At 39.9% G+C, this 8,740-nt stretch overlaps 1 non-coding gene across 1 annotated transcript; it reads left to right on the top strand.

Annotated features, from left to right (window-relative positions):
* The first annotated feature begins 480 nt into the window (after positions 1-480).
* Trnah-gug11 (transfer RNA histidine (anticodon GUG) 11) lies at positions 481-552 on the top strand. The gene has a single exon. It is a non-coding gene; the product is annotated as a tRNA-His (tRNA).
* Positions 553-8,740: the final 8,188 nt, after the last annotated feature.

Genomic DNA, 8,740 nt, shown 5'->3' with positions numbered 1-8,740 from the left:
TATTAAAGTTTCATTTTGCATTTTGTACACTGTAGTACATCATTTCCAAAGTGAGTCATTTGTGATTCTTGAGACGAAACATCTTTAACACTGAAGCATTAGATTTACAAAATCACACTCAGAAGACTGGTAGGAGAAAGTTTGCATGGTTTGTCATTGATTCCTAACTCAGAAGAAAAGGAAAGCACCTATGTTCATGCAGGCAACACTCTTTAAACACAATGGACACACAGAGCGGGAGCGGGTCTTGCCATGAGGCAGAAGACTATCAGGGTGAGTAGAAGGTATGATAAGACAGAGTTATAGTGAATGAATGGGACAGAAATACATTCTAGACATCTATGGAGCTGTCAAAGAACAATACAAATAAAAATTTAAAAAGCAAGAAGAAAAAGCATTTGAGACCTTACACGAGGTGGTCTGTAGCCCTACTTCCTAGACTGAGGCATTATATTGAAAATCACGCCGGGCGCGTGGCTCGCCGTGATCGTATAGTGGTTAGTACTCTGCGTTGTGGCCGCAGCAACCTCGGTTCGAATCCGAGTCACGGCACGTCGTTCTTCTTAGGGGCTCCCGTGGGGGAGGGCCCAGGAGCGGCAGGACCCCTGCCTGAGACACCACCAGAACCTGAAGGAAACAGACCGGATAAACAGTTCTCTGCACCCAAATCCCGTGGGAGGGAGAGCTGAACCTTCAGAGAGGCAGACAAGCCTGGGAAACCAGAAGAGACTGCTCTCTGCACACACATCTCGGACGCCAGAGGAAAGAGCCAAAGACCATCTGGAACCCTGGTGCACTGAAGCTCCCGGAAGGGGCGGCACAGGTCTTCCTGGTTGCTGCCGCTGCAGAGAGCCCCTGGGCAGCACCCCACGAGCGAACTTGAGCCCCGGGACCACAGGTAAGACCAATTTTTCTGCTGCAAGAAAGCTGCCTGGTGAACTCAAGACACAGGCCCACAGGAACAGCTGAAGACCTGTAGAGAGGAAAAACTACACACCCGAAAGCAGAACACTCTGTCCCCATAACTGACTGAAAGAGAGGAAAACAGGTCTACAGCACTCCTGACAGACAGGCTTATAGGACAGTCTAGCCACTGTCAGAAATAGCAGAACAAAGTAACACTAGAGATAATCTGATGGCGAGAGGCAAGCGTAGGAACCCAAGCAACAGAAACCAAGACTACATGGCACCATCGGAGCCCAATTCTCCCACCAAAACAAACATGGAATATCCAAACACACCAGAAAAGCAAGATCTAGTTTCAAAATCATTTTTGATCATGATGCTGGAGGACTTCAAGAAAGACGTGAAGAACTCCCTTAGAGAACAAGTAGAAGCCTACAGAGAGGAATCGCAAAAATGCCTGAAAGAATCGCAAAAATCCCTGAAAGAATTCCAGGAAAACATAAATAAACAAGTAGAAGCCCATAGAGAGGAGACACAAAAATCCCTGAAAGAATTCCAGGAAAACACAATCAAACAGTTGAAGGAATTAAAAATGGAAATAGAAGCAATCAAGAAAGAACACATGGACAACCCTGGATATAGAAAACCAAAAGAAGAGACAAGGAGCTGTAGATACAAGCTTCAACAACGGAATACAAGAGATGGAAGAGAGAATCTCAGGAGCAGAAGATTCCATAGAAATTATTGACTCAAATGTCAAAGATAATGTAAAGCGGAAAAAGCTACTGGTCCAAAACATACAGGAAATCCAGGACTCAATGAGAAGATCAAACCTAAGGATAATAGGTATAGAAGAGAGTGAAGACTCCCAGCTCAAAGGACCAGTAAATATCTTCAACAAAATCATAGAAGAAAACTTCCCTAACCTAAAAAAAGAGATACCCATAGACATACAAGAAGCCTACAGAACTCCAAATAGATTGGACCAGAAAAGAAACACCTCCCGTCACATAATTGTCAAACACCAAACGCACAAAATAAAGAAAGAATATTAAAAGCAGTAAGGGAAAAAGGTCAAGTAACATATAAAGGGAGACCTATCAGAATCACACCAGACTTCTCGCCAGAAACTATGAAGGCCAGAAGATCCTGGACTGATGTCATACAGACCCTAAGAGAACACAAATGCCAGCCCAGGTTACTGTATCCAGCAAAACTCTCAATTAACATTGATGGAGAAACCAAGATATTCCATGACAAAACCAAATTTACACAATATCTTTCTACAAATCCAGCACTACAAAGGATAATAAATGGTAAAGCCCAACATAAGGAGGCAAGCTATACCCTAGAAGAAGCAAGAAACTAATCTTCTTGGCAACAAAACAAAGAGAATGAAAGCACACAAACATAACCTCACATCCAAATATGAATATAACGGGAAGCAATAATCACTATTCCTTAATAACTCTCAATATCAATGGCCTCAACTCCCCAATAAAAAGACATAGATTAACAAACTGGATACGCAACGAGGACCCTGCATTCTGCTGCCTACAGGAAACACACCTCAGAGACAAAGACAGACACTACCTCAGAGTGAAAGGCTGGAAAACAACTTTCCAAGCAAATGGTCAGAAGAAGCAAGCTGGAGTAGCCATTCTAATATCAAATAAAATCAATTTCCAACTAAAAGTCATCAAAAAAGATAAAGAAGGACACTTCATATTCATCAAAGGAAAAATCCACCAAGATGAACTCTCAATCCTAAATATCTATGCACAAAATACAAGGGCACCTACATACGTAAAAGAAACCTTACTAAAGCTCAAAACACACATTGCACCTCACACAAAAATAGTGGGAGATTTCAACACCCCACTCTCATCAATGGACAGATCATGGAAACAGAAATTAAACAGTGATGTCGACAGACTAAGAGAAGTCATGAGCCAAATGGACTTAACGGATATTTATAGAACATTCTATCCTAAAGCAAAAGGATATACCTTCTTCTCAGCTCCTCATGGTACTTTCTCCAAAATTGACCATATAATTGGTCAAAAAACGGGCCTCAACAGGTACAGAAAGATAGAAATAATCCCATGCGTGCTATCGGACCACCACGGCCTAAAACTGGAATTCAATAACAATAAGGGAAGAATGCCCACATATACGTGGAAATTGAACAATGCTCTACTCAATGATAACCTGGTCAAGGAAGAAATAAAGAAAGAAATTAAAAACTTTTTAGAATTTAATGAAAATGAAGATACAACATACCCAAACTTATGGGACACAATGAAAGCTGTGCTAAGAGGAAAACTCATAGCGCTGAGTGCCTGCAGAAAGAAACAGGAAAGAGCATATGTCAGCAGCTTGACAGCACACCTAAAAGCTCTAGAACAAAAAGAAGCAAATACACCCAGGAGGAGTAGAAGGCAGGAAATAATCAAACTCAGAGCTGAAATCAACCAAGTAGAAACAAAAAGGACCACAGAAAGAATCAACAGAACCAAAAGTTGGTTCTTTGAGAAAATCAACAAGATAGATAAACCCTTAGCCAGACTAACGAGAGGACACAGAGAGTGCGTCCAAATTAACAAAATCAGAAATGAAAAGGGAGACATAACAACAGATTCAGAGGAAATTCAAAAAATCATCAGATCTTACTATAAAAACCTATATTCAACAAAACTTGAAAATCTGCAGGAAATGGACAATTTCCTAGACAGATACCAGGTATCGAAGTTAAATCAGGAACAGATAAACCAGTTAAACAACCCCATAACTCCTAAGGAAATAGAAGCAGTCATTAAAGGTCTCCCAACCAAAAAGAGCCCAGGTCCAGATGGGTTTAGTGCAGAATTCTATCAAACCTTCATAGAAGACCTCATACCAATATTATCCAAACTCTTCCACAAAATTGAAACAGATGGAGCACTACCGAATTCCTTCTACGAAGCCACAATTACTCTTATACCTAAACCACACAAAGACACAACAAAGAAAGAGAACTTCAGACCAATTTCCCTTATGACTATCGACGCAAAAATACTCAATAAAATTCTGGCAAACCGAATCCAAGAGCACATCAAAACAATCATCCACCATGATCAAGTAGGCTTCATCCCAGGCATGCAGGGATGGTTTAATATAAGGAAAACCATCAACGTGATCCATTATATAAACAAACTGAAAGAACAGAACCACATGATCATTTCATTAGATGCTGAGAAAGCATTTGACAAAATTCAACACCCCTTCATGATAAAAGTCCTGGAAAGAATAGGAATTCAAGGCCCATACCTAAACATAGTAAAAGCCATATACAGCAAACCAGTTGCTAACATTAAACTAAATGGAGAGAAACTTGAAGCAATCCCACTAAAATCAGGGACTAGACAAGGCTGCCCACTCTCTCCCTACTTATTCAATATAGTTCTTGAAGTTCTAGCCAGAGCAATCAGACAACAAAAGGAGATCAAGGGGATACAGATCAGAAAAGAAGAAGTCAAAATATCACTATTTGCAGATGACATGATAGTATATTTAAGTGATCCCAAAAGTTCCACCAGAGAACTACTAAAGCTGATAAACAACTTCAGCAAAGTGGCTGGGTATAAAATTAACTCAAATAAATCAGTTGCCTTCCTCTATACCAAAGAGAAACAAGCCGAGAAAGAAATTAGAGAAACGACACCCTTCATAATAGACCCAAATAATATAAAGTACCTCGGTGTGACTTTAACCAAGCAAGTAAAAGATCTGTACAATAAGAACTTCAAGACACTGAGGAAAGAAATTGAAGAAGACCTCAGAAGATGGAAAGATCTCTCATGCTCATGGATTGGCAGGACTAATATAGTAAAAATGGCCATTTTACCAAAAGCAATCTACAGATTCAATGCAATCCCCATCAAAATACCAATCCAATTCTTCAAAGAGTTAGACAGAACAATTTGCAAATTCATCTGGAATAACAAAAAACCCAGGATAGCTAAAGCTATCCTCAACAATAAAAGGACTTCAAGGGGAATCACTATCCCTGAACTCAAGCAGTATTACAGAGCAATAGTGATAAAAACTGCATGGTATTGGTACAGAGACAGACAGATAGACCAATGGAATAGAATTGAAGACCCAGAAATGAACCCACACACCTATGGTCACTTGATTTTTGACAAAGGAGCCAAAACCATCCAATGGAAAAAAGATAGCATTTTCAGCAAATGGTGCTGGTTCAACTGGAAGGCAACATGTAGAAGAATGCAGATCGATCCATCCTTATCACCCTGTACAAAGCTTAAGTCCAAGTGGATCAAGGACCTCCACATCAAAGCAGACACACTCAAACTAATAGAAGAAAAACTAGGGAAGCATCTGGAACACATGGGCACTGGAAAAAATTTCCTGAACAAAACACCAATGGCTTATGCTCTAAGATCAAGAATCGACAAATGGGATCTCATAAAACTGCAAAGCTTCTGTAAGGCAAAGGACACGGTGGTTAGGACAAAACGGCAACCAACAGATTGGGAAAAGATCTTTACCAATCCTACAACAGATAGAGGCCTTATATCCAAAATATACAAAGAAGTCAAGAAGTTAGACCGCAGGGAAACAAATAACCCTATTAAAAAATGGGGTTCAGGGTTGGAGATTTGGCTCAGTGGTAGAGCACTTGCCTAGCAAGCGCAAGGCCCTGGGTTCGGTCCCCAGCTCCGAAAAAAGGAAAAAAAAATGGGGTTCAGAGCTAAACAAAGAATTCACAGCTGAGGAATGCCGAATGGCTGAGAAACACCTAAAGAAATGTTCAACATCTTTAGTCATAAGGGAAATGCAAATCAAAACAACCCTGAGATTTCACCTCACACCAGTGAGAATGGCTAAGATCAAAAACTCAGGTGACAGCAGATGCTGGCGAGGTTGTGGAGAAAGAGGAACACTCCTCCATTGTTGGTGGGATTGCAGACTGGTAAAACCATTCTGGAAATCAGTCTGGAGGTTCCTCATAAAATTGGCATTGAACTGCCTGAGGATCCAGCTATACCTCTCTTGGGCATATAACCAAAAGATGCCTCAACATATAAAAGAGACACGTGCTCCATTATGTTCATCGCAGCCTTATTTATAATAGCCAGAAAATGGAAAGAACCCAGATGCCCTTCAACAGAGGAATGGATACAGAAAATGTGGTACATCTACACAATGGAATATTACTCAGCTATCAAAAACAACGAGTTTATGAAATTCGTAGGCAAATGTTTGGAACTGGAAAATATCATCCTGAGTGAGCTAACCCAATCACAGAAAGACATACATGGTATGCACTCATTGATAAGTGGCTTTTTGCCCAAATGCTTGAATTACCCTAGATGCCTAGAACAAACGAAACTCAAGACGGATGATCAAAATGTGAATGCTTCACTCCTTCTTTAAATGAGGAAAAAGAATACCCTTGGCAGGGAAGGGAGAGGCAAAGATTAAAACAGAGACTGAAGGAACACCCATCCGGAGCCTGCCCCACATGTGGCCCATACATATACAGCCACCCAATTAGACAAGATGGATGAAGCAAAGAAGTGCAGACCGACAGGAGCCGGATGTAGATCGCTCCTGAGAGACACAGCCAGAATACAGCAAATACAGAGGCGAATGCCAGCAGCAAACCACTGAACTGAGAATAGGTCCCCCGTTGAAGGAATCAGAGAAAGAACTGGAAGAGCTTGAAGGGGCTCGAGACCCCAAAAGTACAACAATGTCAAGCAACCAGAGCTTCCAGGGACTAAGCCACTACCTAAAGACTATACATGGACTGACCCTGGACTCTGACCCCATAGGTAGCAATGAATATCCTAGTAAGAGCACCAGTGGAAGGGGAAGCCCTGGGTCCTGCTAAGACTGAACCCCCAGTGAACTAGACTATGGGGGGAGGGGCGGCAATGGGGGGAGGGTTGGGAGGGGAACACCCATAAGGAAGGGGAGGGGGGAGGGGGATGTTTGCCCGGAAACCGGAAAAAGGAATAACACTTGAAATGTATATAAGAAATACTCAAGTTAATAAAAAAAAAAAAAAGAAAATCACTGGCTCCTCAACATTTGCTACCTGGATCTCCTGAAACATCCTATGTAAGGTGGATTTCATCACTAGGAAAATGATCCTCTAAAAACTCCTAGGTAATCTTTTCAAGGAAGTGATGTTAGTTTTTAAAGATGGTCATGTTTGCATATGTGTGTGTGTGTGTGTGTGTGTGTGTGTGTGTGTGTGTGTGTGTGTGTGTGTCTGTGTGCACACATGCTCTCTTAAGTTGCTTTCATTGGGTCATTAATGTTTACTTACTTTTTTACTCCTGGTAAAATGATGTCTTCATAATGTGCTATTGATGTCTTTACTGTGTTATAGTCCTTTCATTCTTTTTACCTTAATGTTTTATTCACCCTGCCTGTTAATAGCACCTGTCATACAGAATTTCTGAGGGCTATTCAAATGAAGGAATTCAATAGTAGTACAGTAGCAGTGATCTATAACATACTTTGCTTTTGGTGATTATGTAGCTTTAAATTTCATTATTATACTCTTAACTTTCTAATTTCTTCTTTACTTGAGAAACCGTTTTGATTTTAATGACTTCTGTTATCTTCCTTTCTCTTTCTATGCCTTTTGAAAACTACATCTATGTATCTGTGGCTTCTCCTGTACCTTTCTCCTCCTGTTTCACCTACTTTCAAATCTGAGCTAGCAGTGGTAGCAAAATGTAAATGACTTTTGAGCCACCATTTACCTTGCATTTCACAATAGAGTCTTAGTCCTAGACTGACTGACAGAGGCGTGTTCTTTCTGACACACACAGAATTCAGCTTTAATCAGTTTCAATGGAAAACCAAGTATTCTCATTTCCTATTATGACTTCTCAATCTATACTGGGCTTTGTTAACCCTCAAGAGTCAACAGGAACTTGTTTTAAACACAGGAAGCACCCAGCTACAGCTTGTGATTTCTGAATCCTTGTTCATTTTGTAGTCTATAAATATTAAATTTAAGAGCAAATATTTCTTATTAATTATGTTTATTCTTTCATAATTATACCCATGTAAAGATACACACACACACACACACACACATATATATATATACTTTTCTTATGCTTCGATCAAAGTGTGTACTTTACAATACGAAGTCATAGAACCATAAAAAATTCAACATGTTTTACCTAATGAAAGCTTAGGACTTGTTTTGGGATTGAAGCATAAAGAACCTAAAGTAAAATCATTTTGCTCTTTAAATCTTTGTACAAAAGGTAGTTTAAAAGTCACACTCAACCTTCCTCTACTTTGTATCAGATATCTATAATAAAAGAGGAAATTATAGTTAATAAGAATATACAAGAATTTTAAATATAGGCTTTTGAAGTTCTTAGAATCTTTCAAGAATATCTGTACTGGCCAAGAGCTAGTGCATTTTATCTTACAGATGCCTCTCATCAAGCCAAAACAGTAAGTGTTAGAGAGGGTTTAGAAAAAAGTATATACCAGCATATTAATGTATGACTGTTAATTGGTATAGCTCTTACAGAATGCACCAAGAAGCTGCCTTGAAGACTAAAACTAGAAGCATCCTGTTATCTAGAGGTCCTAACACCAAGTATATAGCAAAGCGGTGAAAGCACTGTCCCAAAAATTACCCACACTCCCATGTGCAATACAGCACTGTATAATAGCCCTTGAGAGATACAAGTGAGTATACAACTTTTAATGTATGCACACATGCACACATACATGTCACATATCATTATGAAAAATATTCAGCTATAAAAAAGGAAATTCTGTCATA

The sequence above is a fragment of the Rattus norvegicus genome, chromosome 19, assembly GCF_036323735.1.
Source record: "Rattus norvegicus strain BN/NHsdMcwi chromosome 19, GRCr8, whole genome shotgun sequence".
Lineage (NCBI taxonomy): Eukaryota > Metazoa > Chordata > Mammalia > Rodentia > Muridae > Rattus > Rattus norvegicus.
Note: the sequence above shows the minus strand (reverse complement) of the source record. Positions and strands in the feature narration are given on the sequence as shown.